This window comes from Somniosus microcephalus, unplaced genomic scaffold (assembly GCF_052327205.1).
Source record: "Somniosus microcephalus isolate GS21.2 unplaced genomic scaffold, FLI_Smic_1.0 unresolved_chr7, whole genome shotgun sequence".
NCBI lineage: Eukaryota > Metazoa > Chordata > Chondrichthyes > Squaliformes > Somniosidae > Somniosus > Somniosus microcephalus.
The window spans coordinates 24246745-24265161 of record NW_028225185.1 but is presented as its reverse complement, the minus strand read 5'-3'; positions in this window follow the sequence as shown (position 1 = coordinate 24265161).

Here is an 18417-nt window from a genome sequence, read left to right as displayed (position 1 = left end):
ACACAGAAACAGAGAAACACAGAAACACAGAAACACAGAAACAGAGAAACAGAGAAACACAGAAACACAGAAACACAGAAAGAGAGAAACAGAGAAACACAGAAAGAGAGAAAGAGAGAAACACAGAAACACAGAAACAGAGAAACAAAGAAACACAGAAACACAGAAACACAGAAACAGAGAAACAGAGAAACACAGAAACATAGAAACACAGAAAGAGAGAAACAGAGAAACACAGAAACACTGAAAGAGAGAAACAGAGAAAAACAGAAACAGAGAAACAGAGAAACACAGAAACATAGAAACACAGAAACAGAGAAACAGAGAAACACAGAAACAGAGAAACACAGAAACAGAGAAACACAGAGAGAAACACAGAAACACAGAAACAGAGAAACACAGAAACACAGAAACAGAGAAACACAGAAACACAGAAACAGAGAAACAGAGAAACACAGAAACAGAGAAACAGAGAAACAGAGAAACACAGAAACAGAGAAACACAGAAACACAAAAACACAGAAACAGAGAAACACAGAAACAGAGAAACACAGAAACACAGAAACACAGAAACAGAGAAACAGAGAAACACAGAAACACAGAAACAGAGAAACAGAGAAACACAGAAACAGAGAAACACAGAAACAGAGAAACAGAGAAACACAGAAACACAGAAACACAGAAACAGAGAAACACAGAAACAGAGAAACAGAGAAACACAGAAACACAGAAACACAGAAACACAGAAACAGAGAAACAGAGAAACACAGAAACACAGAAACAGAGAAACAGAGAAACAGAGAAACACAGAAACAGAGAAACACAGAAACTCAGAAACACAGAAACAGAGAAACACAGAAACAGAGAAACAGAGAAACACAGAAACAGAGAAACACAGAAACACAGAAACAGAGAAACACAGAAACAGAGAAACACAGAAACACAGAAACACAGAAACAGAGAAACACAGAAACAGAGAAACACAGAAACACAGAAACACAGAAACAGAAACACAGAAACACAGAAACAGAGAAACACAGAAACAGAGAAACAGAGAAACACAGAAACACAGAAACACAGAAACAGAGAAACACAGAAACACAGAAACACAGAAACAGAGAAACAGAAAAACACAGAAACAGAGAAACAGAGAAACACAGAAACACAGAAAGAGAGAAACAGAGAAACACAGAAACACAGAAAGAGAGAAACAGAGAAACACAGAAACACAGAAACAGAGAAACACAGAAACACAGAAACATAGAAACACAGAAACAGAGAAACAGAGAAACACAGAAACATAGAAACACAGAAAGAGAGAAACAGAGAAACACAGAAACACAGAAAGAGAGAAACAGAGAAACACAGAAACAGAGAAACACAGAAACAGAGAAACACAGAAACAGAGAAACACAGAAACACAGAAACACAGAAACAGAGAAACACAGAAACACAGAAACACAGAAACAGAGAAACACAGAAACAGAGAAACAGAGAAACACAGAAACACAGAAAGAGAGAAACAGAGAAAAACAGAAACACAGAAAGAGAGAAAGAGAGAAACACAGAAACACAGAAACAGAGAAACAGAGAAACACAGAAACATAGAAACACAGAAAGAGAGAAACAGAGAAACACAGAAACACAGAAACAGAGAAACAGAGAAACACAGAAACAGAGAAACACTGAAACAGAGAAACAGAGAAACACAGAAACAGAGAAACAGAGAAACACAGAAACACAGAAACACAGAAACACAGAAACAGAGAAACACAGAAACACAGAAACAGAGAAACACAGAAACAGAGAAACACAGAGAGAAACACAGAAACACAGAAACAGAGAAACACAGAAACACAGAAACAGAGAAACACAGAAACACAGAAACACAGAAACAGAGAAACAGAGAAACACAGAAACAGAGAAACAGAGAAACACAGAAACACAGAAACAGAGAAACACAGAAACACAAAAACACAGAAACAGAGAAACAGAGAAACACAGAAACACAGAAACACAGAAACAGAGAAACAGAGAAACAGAGAAACACAGAAACACAGAAACAGAGAAACAGAGAAACACAGAAACACAGAAACAGAGAAACACAGAAACAGAGAAACAGAGAAACACAGAAACAGAGAAACAGAGAAACACAGAAACAGAGAAACACAGAAACAGAAAAACACAGAAACTCAGAAACACAGAAACAGAGAAACACAGAAACACAGAAACAGAGAAACACAGAAACACAGAAACAGAGAAACACAGAAACAGAGAAACAGAGAAACACAGAAACACAGAAACAGAGAAACACAGAAACAGAGAAACACAGAAACACAGAAACACAGAAACAGAAACACAGAAACAGAGAAACACAGAAACACAGAAACAGAGAAACACAGAAACAGAGAAACACAGAAACACAGAAACAGAGAAACACAGAAGCAGAGAAACACAGAAACACAGAAACACAGAAACAGAGAAACACAGAAACACAGAAACACAGAAACAGAGAAACAGAGAAACAGAGAAACACAGAAACACAGAAAGAGAGAAACAGAGAAACACAGAAACACAGAAAGAGAGAAACACAGAAACATAGAAACACAGAAACAGAGAAACAGAGAAACACAGAAAGAGAGAAACAGAGAAACACAGAAACACAGAAAGAGAGAAACAGAGAAACACAGAAACACAGAAACAGAGAAACAGAGAAACACAGAAACTGAGAAACACAGAACACAGAAACACAGAAACAGAGAAACACAGAAACACAGAAACACAGAAACAGAGAAACACAGAAACACAGAAGCAGAGAAACACAGAAACAGAGAAACAGAGAAACACAGAAACACAGAAACAGAGAAACACAGAAACAGAGAAACACAGAAACACAGAAACACAGAAACAGAAACACAGAAACAGAGAAACACAGAAACACAGAAACAGAGAAACACAGAAACAGAGAAACACAGAAACACAGAAACAGAGAAACACAGAAACAGAGAAACACAGAAACACAGAAACAGAGAAACAGAGAAACACAGAAACACAGAAACACAGAAAGAGAGAAACAGAGAAACACAGAAACACAGAAAGAGAGAAACACAGAAACATAGAAACACAGAAACAGAGAAACAGAGAAACAGAGAAACACAGAAAGAGAGAAACAGAGAAACACAGAAACACAGAAAGAGAGAAACAGAGAAACACAGAAACAGAGAAACAGAGAAACACAGAAACTGAGAAACACAGAACACAGAAACACAGAAACAGAGAAACACAGAAACACAGAAACACAGAAACAGAGAAACACAGAAACACAGAAGCAGAGAAACACAGAAAGAGAGAAACAGAGAAACATAGAAAGACAGAAACAGAGAAACAGAGAAACACAGAAACAGAGAAACAGAGAAACACAGAAACAGAGAAACAGAGAAACATAGAAACACAGAAACAGAGAAACAGAGGAACAGAGAAACACAGAAACACAGAAAAAGAGAAACACAGAAACAGAGAAACACAGAAACACAGAAACAGAGAAACAGAGAAACAGAGAAACAGAGAAACACAGAAACACAGAAGCAGAGAAACACAGAAAGAGAGAAACAGAGAAACATAGAAACACAGAAACAGAGAAACAGAGAAACACAGAAACACAGAAACAGAGAAACAGAGAAACACAGAAACAGAGAAACAGAGAAACACAGAAACAGAGAAACACAGAAACACAAAAACACAGAAACACGGAAACAGAGAAACAGAGAAACACAGAAACACAGAAACAGAGAAACACAGAAACAGAGAAACAGAGAAACACAGAAGCAGAGAAACACAGAAACACAGAAACAGAGAAACACAGAAACACAGAAACACAGAAACACAGAAAGAGAGAAACAGAGAAACATAGAAACACAGAAACAGAGAAACACAGAAACACAGAAAGAGAGAAACAGAGAAACATAGAAACACAGAAACAGAGAAACACAGAAACAGAGAAACAGAGAAACAGAGAAACAGAGAAACACAGAAACACAGAAAGAGAGAAACAGAGAAAAACAGAAACACGGAAAGAGAGAAAGAGAGAAACACAGAAACACAGAAACAGAGAAACAGAGAAACACAGAAACATAGAAACACAGAAAGAGAGAAACAGAGAAACACAGAAACACAGAAACAGAGAAACAGAGAAACACAGAAACAGAGAAACACTGAAACAGAGAAACAGAGAAACACAGAAACAGAGAAACAGAGAAACACAGAAACACAGAAACACAGAAACAGAGAAACACAGAAACAGAGAAACACAGAGAGAAACACAGAAACACAGAAACAGAGAAACACAGAAACACAGAAACAGAGAAACACAGAAACACAGAAACACAGAAACAGAGAAACACAGAAACAGAGAAACAGAGAAACAGAGAAATACAGAAACAGAGAAACACAGAAACACAAAAACACAGAAACAGAGAAACAGAGAAACACAGAAACACAGAAACACAGAAACAGAGAAACAGAGAAACAGAGAAACACAGAAACAGAGAAACAGAGAAACACAGAAACACAGAAACAGAGAAACACAGAAACAGAGAAACACAGAAACAGAGAAACAGAGAAACACAGAAACAGAGAAACAGAGAAACACAGAAACAGAGAAACACAGAAACAGAGAAACACAGAAACACAGAAACAGAGAAACACAGAAACACAGAAACAGAGAAACAGAGAAACACAGAAACAGAGAAACAGAGAAACAGAGAAATACAGAAACAGAGAAACACAGAAACACAAAAACACAGAAACAGAGAAACAGAGAAACACAGAAACACAGAAACACAGAAACAGAGAAACAGAGAAACAGAGAAACACATAAACACAGAAACAGAGAAACAGAGAAACACAGAAACACAGAAACAGAGAAACACAGAAACAGAGAATCACAGAAACAGAGAAACAGAGAAACACAGAAACAGAGAAACAGAGAAACACAGAAACAGAGAAACACAGAAACAGAGAAACACAGAAACACAGAAACTCAGAAACACAGAAACAGAGAAACACAGAAACACAGAAACAGAGAAACACAGAAACACAGAAACAGAGAAACACAGAAACAGAGAAACAGAGAAACACAGAAACACAGAAACAGAGAAACACAGAAACAGAGAAACACAGAAACACAGAAACACAGAAACAGAAACACAGAAACAGAGAAACAGAGAAACACAGAAACAGAGAAACACAGAAACAGAGAAACACAGAAACACAGAAACAGAGAAACACAGAAGCAGAGAAACACAGAAACACAGAAACACAGAAACAGAGAAACACAGAAACACAGAAACACAGAAACAGAGAAACAGAGAAACACAGAAACACAGAAACACAGAAAGAGAGAAACAGAGAAACACAGAAACACAGAAAGAGAGAAACACAGAAACATAGAAACACAGAAACAGAGAAACAGAGAAACAGAGAAACACAGAAAGAGAGAAACAGAGAAACACAGAAACACAGAAAGAGAGAAACAGAGAAACACAGAAACACAGAAACAGAGAAACAGAGAAACACAGAAACTGAGAAACACAGAACACAGAAACACAGAAACAGAGAAACACAGAAACACAGAAACACAGAAACAGAGAAACACAGAAACACAGAAGCAGAGAAACACAGAAACAGAGAAACAGAGAAACACAGAAACACAGAAACAGAGAAACACAGAAACACAGAAACACAGAAACACAGAAACACAGAAACAGAAACACAGAAACAGAGAAACACAGAAACACAGAAACAGAGAAACACAGAAACAGAGAAACACAGAAACACAGAAACAGAGAAACACAGAAACAGAGAAACACAGAAACACAGAAACAGAGAAACAGAGAAACACAGAAACACAGAAACACAGAAAGAGAGAAACAGAGAAACACAGAAACACAGAAAGAGAGAAACACAGAAACATAGAAACACAGAAACAGAGAAACAGAGAAACACAGAAAGAGAGAAACAGAGAAACACAGAAACACAGAAAGAGAGAAACAGAGAAACACAGAAACACAGAAACAGAGAAACAGAGAAACACAGAAACTGAGAAACACAGAACACAGAAACACAGAAACAGAGAAACACAGAAACAATGAAACACAGAAACAGAGAAACACAGAAACACAGAAGCAGAGAAACACAGAAAGAGAGAAACAGAGAAACATAGAAAGACAGAAACAGAGAAACAGAGAAACACAGAAACAGAGAAACAGAGAAACACAGAAACAGAGAAACAGAGAAACATAGAAACACAGAAACAGAGAAACAGAGAAACAGAGAAACACAGAAACACAGAAAAAGAGAAACACAGAAACAGAGAAACACAGAAACACAGAAACAGAGAAACAGAGAAACAGAGAAACACAGAAACACAGAAACACAGAAGCAGAGAAACACAGAAAGAGAGAAACAGAGAAACATAGAAACACAGAAACAGAGAAACAGAGAAACACAGAAACACAGAAACAGAGAAACAGAGAAACACAGAAACAGAGAAACAGAGAAACACAGAAACAGAGAAACACAGAAACACAAAAACACAGAAACACGGAAACAGAGAAACAGAGAAACACAGAAACACAGAAACAGAGAAACACAGAAACAGAGAAACACAGAAGCAGAGAAACACAGAAACACAGAAACAGAGAAACACAGAAACACAGAAACACAGAAACACAGAAAGAGAGAAACAGAGAAACATAGAAACACAGAAACAGACAAACACAGAAACACAGAAAGAGAGAAACAGAGAAACATAGAAACACAGAAACAGAGAAACACAGAAACAGAGAAACAGAGAAACACAGAAACAGAGAAACACAGAAACAGAGAAACAGAGAAACAGAGAAACACAGAAACACAGAAACAGAGAAACAGAGAAACAGAGAAACACAGAAACAGAGAAACAGAGAAACAGAGAAACAAAGAAACAGAGAAACACAGAAACACAAAAACACAGAAACAGAGAAACACAGAAACAGAGAAACAGAGAAACACAGAAACAGAGAAACACAGAAACAGAGAAACACAGAAACACAGAAACAGAGAAACAGAGAAACACAGAAACACAGAAACAGAGAAACACAGAAACAGAGAAACACAGAAACACAGAAACAGAGAAACAGAGAAACAGAGAAACACAGAAACAGAGAAAGAGAGAAACACAGAAACACAGAAACAGAGAAACACAGAAACACAGAAACACAGAAACACAGAAACAGAGAAACACAGAAACAGAGAAACAGAGAAACACAGAAACAGAGAAACACAGAAACACAGAAACAGAGAAACACAGAAACAGAGAAACACAGAAACACAGAAACAGAGAAACACAGAAACACAGAAACAGAGAAACACAGAAACAGAGAAAGAGAGAAACACAGAAACACAGAAACAGAGAAACACAGAAACACAGAAACACAGAAACAGAGAAACAGAGAAACACAGAAACACAGAAACAGAGAAACAGAGAAACACAGAAACAGAGAAACAGAGAAACACAGAAACAGAGAAACACAGAGAGAAACACAGAAACACAGAAACAGAGAAACAGAGAAACACAGAAACAGGGAAACACAGAAACACAGAAACAGAGAAACAGAGAAACACAGAAACAGAGAAACAGAGAAACACAGAAACAGAGAAACACAGAAACACAGAAACACAGAAACAGAGAAACACAGAAACACAGAAGCAGAGAAACACAGAAAGAGAGAAACAGAGAAACATAGAAAGACAGAAACAGAGAAACACAGAAAAACAGAAACAGAGAAACAGAGAAACACAGAAACAGAGAAACATAGAAACACAGAAACAGAGAAACACAGAAACAGAGAAACATAGAAAGACAGAAACAGAGAAACAGAGAAACACAGAAACACAGAAACACAGAAACAGAGAAACAGAGAAACAGAGAAACACAGAAAGAGAGAAACACAGAAACAGAGAAACAGAGAAACACAGAAACACAGAAACACAGAAACAGAGAAACAGAGAAACAGAGAAAAACAGAAACAGAGAAACACAGAAACACAGAAACACAGAAACAGAGAAACAGAGAAACACAGAAACAGAGAAACACAGAAACACAGAAACAGAGAAACACAGAAAGAGAGAAACACAGAATCATAGAAGCACAGAAAGAGAGAAACAGAGAAACATAGAAACACAGAAACAGAGAAACAGAGAAACACAGAAACAGAGAAACACAGAAACGCAGAAACAGAGAAACAGAGAAACACAGAAACACAGAAACAGAGAAACACAGAAAGACAGAAACAGAGAAACAGAGAAACAGAGAAACACAGAAACAGAGAAACAGAGAAACACAGAAACAGAGAAACAGAGAAATACAGAAACACAAAAACAGAGAAACACAGAAACACAAAAACAGAGAAAGAGAGAAACAGAGAAACATAGAAACACAGAAACAGAGAAACACAGAAACACAGAAACATAGAAACACAGAGAGAAACACAGAAACACAGAAACAGAGAAACACAGAAACACAGAAACAGAGAAACACAGAAACACAGAAACAGAGAAACAGAGAAACACAGAAAGAGAGAAACAGAGAAACACAGAAAGAGAAACACAGAAACACAGAAACACAGATAGAGAGAAAGAGAGAAACACAGAAACAGAGAAACACAGAAACACAGAAACAGAGAAACACAGAAACACAGAAACAGAGAAACACAGAAACACAGAAACAGAGAAACACAGAAACAGGGAAACACAGAAACACAGAAACAGAGAAACAGAGAAACAGAGAAACACAGAAACAGAGAAACAGAGAAACACAGAAACAGAGAAACAGAGAAATACAGAAACACAAAAACAGAGAAACACAGAAACACAAAAACAGAGAAAGAGAGAAACAGAGAAACATAGAAACACAGAAACAGAGAAACACAGAAACACAGAAACATAGAAACACAGAGAGAAACATAGAAACACAGAAACAGAGAAACACAGAAACACAGAAACACAGAAACAGAGAAACACAGAAACACAGAAACAGAGAAACACAGAAACACAGAAACAGAGAAACAGAGAAACACAGAAAGAGAGAAACAGAGAAACACAGAAAGAGAAACACAGAAACACAGAAACACAGATAGAGAGAAAGAGAGAAACACAGAAACAGAGAAACACAGAAACACAGAAACAGAGAAACAGAGAAACACAGAAACAGAGAAACACAGAAACACAGAAACAGAGAAACAGAGAAACACAGAAACATAGAAACACAGAAACACAGAAACAGAGAAACACAGAAACACAGAAACAGAGAAACACAGAAAGAGAAACACAGAAACACAGAAAGAGAGAAAGAGAGAAAGAGAGAAACACAGAAACAGAGAAACAGAGAAACATAGAAACACAGAAACAGAGAAACAGAGAAACAGAGAAACACAGAAACACAGAAAAAGAGAAACACAGAAACAGAGAAACACAGAAACACAGAAACAGAGAAACAGAGAAACAGAGAAACAGAGAAACACAGAAACACAGAAACAGAGAAACACAGAAAGAGAGAAACAGAGAAACATAGAAACACAGAAACAGAGAAACAGAGAAACAGAAACACAGAAACAGAGAAACAGAGAAACACAGAAACAGAGAAACAGAGAAACACAGAAACAGAGAAACACAGAAACACAAAAACACAGAAACACGGAAACAGAGAAACAGAGAAACACAGAAACACAGAAACAGAGAAACACAGAAACAGAGAAACAGAGAAACACAGAAGCAGAGAAACACAGAAACACAGAAACAGAGAAACACAGAAACACAGAAACACAGAAACACAGAAAGAGAGAAACAGAGAAACATAGAAACACAGAAACAGAGAAACACAGAAACACAGAAACAGAGAAACAGAGAAACAGAGAAACACAGAAACAGAGAAACAGAGAAACAGAGAAACAGAGAAACAGAGAAACAGAGAAACAGAGAAACACAGAAACAGAGAAACAGAGAAACAGAGAAACACAGAAACAGAGAAACAGAGAAACAGAGAAACACAGAAACACAAAAACACAGAAACAGAGAAACACAGAAACAGAGAAACACAGAAACAGAGAAACACAGAAACAGAGAAACACAGAAACAGAGAAACAGAGAAACAGAGAAACACAGAAACACAGAAACAGAGAAACACAGAAACAGAGAAACACAGAAACACAGAAACAGAGAAACAGAGAAACAGAGAAACACAGAAACAGAGAAAGAGAGAAACACAGAAACACAGAAACAGAGAAACACAGAAACACAGAAACACAGAAACAGAGAAACAGAGAAACAGAGAAACACAGAAACAGAGAAACACAGAAACACAGAAACAGAGAAACACAGAAACAGAGAAACACAGAAACACAGAAACAGAGAAACACAGAAACACAGAAACAGAGAAACAGAGAAAGAGAGAAACACAGAAACACAGAAACAGAGAAACACAGAAACACAGAAACACAGAAACACAGAAACAGAGAAACACAGAAACAGAGAAACACAGAAACACAGAAACAGAGAAACAGAGAAACACAGAAACAGACAAACACAGAAACACAGAAACAGAGAAACACAGAAAGAGAAACACAGAAACACAGAAAGAGAGAAAGAGAGAAAGAGAGAAACACAGAAACAGAGAAACAGAGAAACATAGAAACACAGAAACAGAGAAACAGAGAAACAGAGAAACACAGAAACACAGAAAAAGAGAAACACAGAAACAGAGAAACACAGAAACGCAGAAACAGAGAAACAGAGAAACACAGAAACACAGAAACAGAGAAACACAGAAACACAGAAACAGAGAAACAGAGAAACAGAGAAACACAGAAACAGAGAAACAGAGAAACAGAGAAACACAGAAACAGAGAAACAGAGAAATACAGAAACACAAAAACAGAGAAACACAGAAACACAAAAACAGAGAAAGAGAGAAACAGAGAAACATAGAAACACAGAAACAGAGAAACACAGAAACACAGAAACATAGAAACACAGAGAGAAACACAGAAACACAGAAACAGAGAAACACAGAAACACAGAAACAGAGAAACACAGAAACACAGAAACAGAGAAACAGAGAAACAGAGAAACACAGAAAGAGAGAAACAGAGAAACACAGAAAGAGAAACACAGAAACACAGAAACACAGATAGAGAGAAAGAGAGAAACACAGAAACAGAGAAACACAGAAACACAGAAACAGAGAAACAGAGAAACACAGAAACAGAGAAACACAGAAACACAGAAACAGAGAAACAGAGAAACACAGAAACATAGAAACACAGAAACACAGAAACAGACAAACACAGAAACACAGAAACAGAGAAACACAGAAAGAGAAACACAGAAAGAGAGAAAGAGAGAAAGAGAGAAACACAGAAACAGAGAAACAGAGAAACATAGAAACACAGAAACAGAGAAACAGAGAAACAGAGAAACACAGAAACACAGAAAAAGAGAAACACAGAAACAGAGAAACACAGAAACACAGAAACAGAGAAACAGAGAAACAGAGAAACAGAGAAACACAGAAACACAGAAACAGAGAAACACAGAAAGAGAGAAACAGAAAACACAGAAACAGAGAAACACAGAAACAGAGAAACACAGAAACACAGAAACAGAGAAACAGAGAAACACAGAAACACAGAAACACAGAAACAGAGAAACACAGAAACACAGAAACAGAGAAACACAGAAAGAGAAACACAGAAACACAGAAAGAGAGAAAGAGAGAAACACAGAAACAGAGAAACAGAGAAACATAGAAACACAGAAACAGAGAAACAGAGAAACAGAGAAACACAGAAACACAGAAAAAGAGAAACACAGAAACAGAGAAACACAGAAACACAGAAACAGAGAAACAGAGAAACAGAGAAACAGAGAAACACAGAAACACAGAAACAGAGAAACACAGAAAGAGAGAAACAGAGAAACATAGAAACACAGAAACAGAGAAACAGAGAAACACAGAAACACAGAAACAGAGAAACAGAGAAACACAGAAACAGAGAAACAGAGAAACACAGAAACAGAGAAACACAGAAACACAAAAACACAGAAACACGGAAACAGAGAAACAGAGAAACACAGAAACACAGAAACAGAGAAACACAGAAACAGAGAAACAGAGAAACACAGAAGCAGAGAAACACAGAAACACAGAAACAGAGAAACACAGAAACACAGAAACACAGAAAGAGAGAAACAGAGAAACAGAGAAACATAGAAACACAGAAACAGAGAAACACAGAAACACAGAAACAGAGAAACAGAGAAACAGAGAAACACAGAAACAGAGAAACACAGAAACAGAGAAACAGAGAAACACAGAAACAGAGAAACAGAGAAACAGAGAAACACAGAAACACAAAAACACAGAAACAGAGAAACACAGAAACAGAGAAACAGAGAAACACAGAAACAGAGAAACACAGAAACAGAGAAACACAGAAACACAGAAACAGAGAAACAGAGAAACACAGAAACACAGAAACAGAGAAACACAGAAACAGAGAAACACAGAAACACAGAAACAGAGAAACAGAGAAACACAGAAACAGAGAAAGAGAGAAACACAGAAACACAGAAACAGAGAAACACAGAAACACAGAAACACAGAAACAGAGAAACAGAGAAACAGAGAAACACAGAAACAGAGAAACACAGAAACACAGAAACAGAGAAACACAGAAACAGAGAAACACAGAAACACAGAAACAGAGAAACACAGAAACACAGAAACAGAGAAACACAGAAACAGAGAAAGAGAGAAACACAGAAACACAGAAACAGAGAAACACAGAAACACAGAAACACAGAAACACAGAAACAGAGAAACACAGAAACAGAGAAACACAGAAACACAGAAACAGAGAAACAGAGAAACACAGAAACAGACAAACACAGAAACACAGAAACAGAGAAACACAGAAAGAGAAACACAGAAACACAGAAAGAGAGAAAGAGAGAAAGAGAGAAACACAGAAACAGAGAAACAGAGAAACATAGAAATACAGAAACAGAGAAACAGAGAAACAGAGAAACACAGAAACACAGAAAAAGAGAAACACAGAAACAGAGAAACACAGAAACACAGAAACAGAGAAACAGAGAAACAGAGAAACAGAGAAACACAGAAACAGAGAAACACAGAAAGAGAGAAACAGAGAAACATAGAAACACAGAAACAGAGAAACAGAGAAACACAGAAACAGAGAAACACAGAAACGCAGAAACAGAGAAACAGAGAAACACAGAAACAGGGAAACACAGAAACACAGAAACAGAGAAACAGAGAAACACAGAAACAGAGAAACAGAGAAACACAGAAACAGAGAAACAGAGAAATACAGAAACACAAAAACAGAGAAACACAGAAACACAAAAACAGAGAAAGAGAGAAACAGAGAAACATAGAAACACAGAAACAGAGAAACACAGAAACACAGAAACATAGAAACACAGAGAGAAACATAGAAACACAGAAACAGAGAAACACAGAAACACAGAAACACAGAAACAGAGAAACACAGAAACACAGAAACAGAGAAACACAGAAACACAGAAACAGAGAAACAGAGAAACAGAGAAACACAGAAAGAGAGAAACAGAGAAACACAGAAAGAGAAACACAGAAACACAGATAGAGAGAAAGAGAGAAACACAGAAACAGAGAAACACAGAAACACAGAAACAGAGAAACAGAGAAACACAGAAACAGAGAAACACAGAAACACAGAAACAGAGAAACAGAGAAACACAGAAACATAGAAACACAGAAACACAGAAACAGAGAAACACAGAAACACAGAAACAGAGAAACACAGAAAGAGAAACACAGAAACACAGAAAGAGAGAAAGAGAGAAAGAGAGAAACACAGAAACAGAGAAACAGAGAAACATAGAAACACAGAAACAGAGAAACAGAGAAACAGAGAAACACAGAAACACAGAAAAAGAGAAACACAGAAACAGAGAAACACAGAAACACAGAAACAGAGAAACAGAGAAACAGAGAAACACAGAAACACAGAAACACAGAAACACAGAAACAGAGAAACACAGAAACACAAAAACACAGAAACACGGAAACAGAGAAACAGAGAAACACAGAAACACAGAAACAGAGAAACACAGAAACAGAGAAACAGAGAAACACAGAAGCAGAGAAACACAGAAACACAGAAACAGAGAAACACAGAAACACAGAAACACAGAAACACAGAAAGAGAGAAACAGAGAAACATAGAAACACAGAAACAGAGAAACACAGAAACACAGAAACAGAGAAACAGAGAAACACAGAAACAGAGAAACAGAGAAACAGAGAAACAGAGAAACAGAGAAACACAGAAACAGAGAAACAGAGAAACAGAGAAACACAGAAACAGAGAAACAGAGAAACAGAGAAACAAAGAAACAGAGAAACACAGAAACACAAAAACACAGAAACAGAGAAACACAGAAACAGAGAAACAGAGAAACACAGAAACAGAGAAACACAGAAACAGAGAAACACAGAAACACAGAAACAGAGAAACAGAGAAACACAGAAACACAGAAACAGAGAAACACAGAAACAGAGAAACACAGAAACACAGAAACAGAGAAACAGAGAAACAGAGAAACACAGAAACAGAGAAAGAGAGAAACACAGAAACACAGAAACAGAGAAACACAGAAACACAGAAACACAGAAACACAGAAACAGAGAAACAGAGAAACAGAGAAACACAGAAACAGAGAAACACAGAAACACAGAAACAGAGAAACACAGAAACAGAGAAACACAGAAACACAGAAACAGAGAAACACAGAAACACAGAAACAGAGAAACACAGAAACAGAGAAAGAGAGAAACACAGAAACACAGAAACAGAGAAACACAGAAACACAGAAACACAGAAACACAGAAACAGAGAAACAGAGAAACACAGAAACACAGAAACAGAGAAACAGAGAAACACTGAAACAGAGAAACAGAGAAACACAGAAACAGAGAAACACAGAGAGAAGCACAGAAACACAGAAACAGAGAAACAGAGAAACACAGAAACAGAGAAACACAGAAACACAGAAACACAGAAACAGAGAAACAGAGAAACACAGAAACAGAGAAACAGAGAAACACAGAAACAGAGAAACACAGAAACACAGAAACACAGAAACAGAGAAACACAGAAACACAGAAGCAGAGAAACACAGAAAGAGAGAAACAGAGAAACATAGAAAGACAGAAACAGAGAAACACAGAAAAACAGAAACAGAGAAACAGAGAAACACAGAAACAGAGAAACATAGAAACACAGAAACAGAGAAACACAGAAACAGAGAAACATAGAAAGACAGAAACAGAGAAACAGAGAAACACAGAAACACAGAAACACAGAAACAGAGAAACAGAGAAACAGAGAAACACACAAACAGAGAAACACAGAAACAGAGAAACACAGAAACACAGAAACACAGAAACAGAGAAACAGAGAAACAAAGAAACACAGAAACAGAGAAACACAGAAACACAGAAACACAGAAACAGAGAAACAGAGAAACACAGAAAGAGAGAAACACAGAAACACAGAAACAGAGAAACACAGAAAGAGAGAAACACAGAATCATAGAAACACAGAAAGAGAGAAACAGAGAAACATAGAAACACAGAAACAGAGAAACAGATAAACACAGAAACAGAGAAACACAGAAACGCAGAAACAGAGAAACAGAGAAACACAGAAACACAGAAACACAGAAACACAGAAACACAGAAACAGAGAAACAGAGAAACAGAGAAACACAGAAACAGAGAAACACAGAAACAGAGAAACAGAGAAACACAGAAACAGAGAAACACAGAAACACAGAAACACAGAAACAGAGAAACACAGAAACAGAGAAACATAGAAACACAGAAACAGAGAAACACAGAAACACAGAAACATAGAAACACAGAGAGAAACATAGAAACACAGAAACAGAGAAACACAGAAACACAGAAACAGAGAAACACAGAAACACAGAAACAGAGAAACACAGAAACACAGAAACACAGAAACAGAGAAACAGAGAAACAGAGAAACACAGAAAGAGAGAAACAGAGAAACACAGAAACAGAGAAACACAGAAACACAGAAACAGAGAAACAGAGAAACACAGAAACATAGAAACACAGAAACACAGAAACAGAGAAACACAGAAACACAGAAACAGAGAAACACAGAAAGAGAAACACAGAAACACAGAAAGAGAGAAAGAGAGAAAGAGAGAAACACAGAAACAGAGAAACACAGAAACAGAGAAAGAGAGAAACACAGAAACACAGAAACAGAGAAACAGAGAAACAGAGAAACACAGAAACAGAGAAACACAGAAACAGAGAAACAGAGAAACACAGAAACAGAGAAACACAGAAACACAGAAACACAGAAACAGAGAAACACAGAAACACAGAAACACAGAAACAGAGAAACACAGAAACAGAGAAACAGAGAAACACAGAAACACAGAAAGAGAGAAACAGAGAAAAACAGAAACACAGAAAGAGAGAAAGAGAGAAACACAGAAACACAGAAACAGAGAAACACAGAAACATAGAAACACAGAAAGAGAGAAACAGAGAAACACAGAAACACAGAAACAGAGAAACACAGAAACACAGAAACAGAGAAACACTGAAACAGAGAAACAGAGAAACAGAGAAACACAGAAACAGAGAAACAGAGAAACACAGAAACACAGAAACACAGAAACAGAGAAACAGAGAAACACAGAAACACAGAAACAGAGAAACACAGAAACAGAGAAACACAGAGAGAAACACAGAAACACAGAAACAGAGAAACACAGAAACACAGAAACACAGAAACACAGAAACAGAGAAACACAGAAACAGATAAACAGAGAAACAGAGAAACACAGAAACAGAGAAACACAGAAACACAAAAACACAGAAACAGAGAAACAGAGAAACACAGAAACACAGAAACAGAGAAACAGAGAAACAGAGAAACACAGAAACACAGAAACAGAGAAACACAGAAACACAGAAACAGAGAAACACAGAAACAGAGAAACACAGAAACAGAGAAACAGAGAAACACAGAAACAGAGAAACAGAGAAACACAGAAACAGAGAAACACAGAAACAGAGAAACACAGAAACACAGAAACTCAGAAACACAGAAACAGAGAAACACAGAAACACAGAAACAGAGAAACACAGAAACACAGAAACAGAGAAACACAGAAACAGAGAAACAGAGAAACACAGAAACACAGAAACAGAGAAACACAGAAGCAGAGAAACACAGAAACACAGAAACATAGAAACAGAAACACAGAAACAGAGAAACACAGAAACACAGAAACAGAGAAACACAGAAACAGAGAAACACAGAAACACAGAAACAGAGAAACACAGAAGCAGAGAAACACAGAAACACAGAAACACAGAAACAGAGAAACACAGAAACACAGAAACAGAGAAACAGAGAAACACAGAAACACAGAAACACAGAGAGAGAAACAGAGAAACACAGAAACACAGAAAGAGAGAAACACAGAAACATAGAAACACAGAAACACAGAAACAGAGAAACAGAGAAACACAGAAACACAGAAACAGAGAAACACAGAAACAGAGAAACACAGAAACACAGAAACACAGAAACAGAAACACAGAAACAGAGAAACACAGAAACAGAGAAACACAGAAACAGAGAAACACAGAAACACAGAAACAGAGAAACACAGAAACAGAGAAACACAGAAACACAGAAACAGAGAAACAGAGAAACACAGAAACACAGAAACACAGAAAGAGAGAAACAGAGAAACACAGAAACACAGAAAGAGAGAAACACAGAAACATAGAAACACAGAAACAGAGAAACAGAGAAACACAGAAAGAGAGAAACAGAGAAACACAGAAACACAGAAAGAGAGAAACAGAGAAACACAGAAACACAGAAACAGAGAAACAGAGAAACACAGAAACTGAGAAACACAGAACACAGAAACACAGAAACAGAGAAACACAGAAACACAGAAACACAGAAACAGAGAAACACAGAAACACAGAAGCAGAGAAACACAGAAAGAGAGAAACAGAGAAACATAGAAAGACAGAAACAGAGAAACAGAGAAACACAGAAACAGAGAAACAGAGAAACACAGAAACAGAGAAACAGAGAAACATAGAAACACAGAAACAGAGAAACAGAGAAACAGAGAAACACAGAAACACAGAAAAAGAGAAACACAGAAACAGAGAAACACAGAAACACAGAAACAGAGAAACAGAGAAACAGAGAAACAGAGAAACACAGAAACACAGAAGCA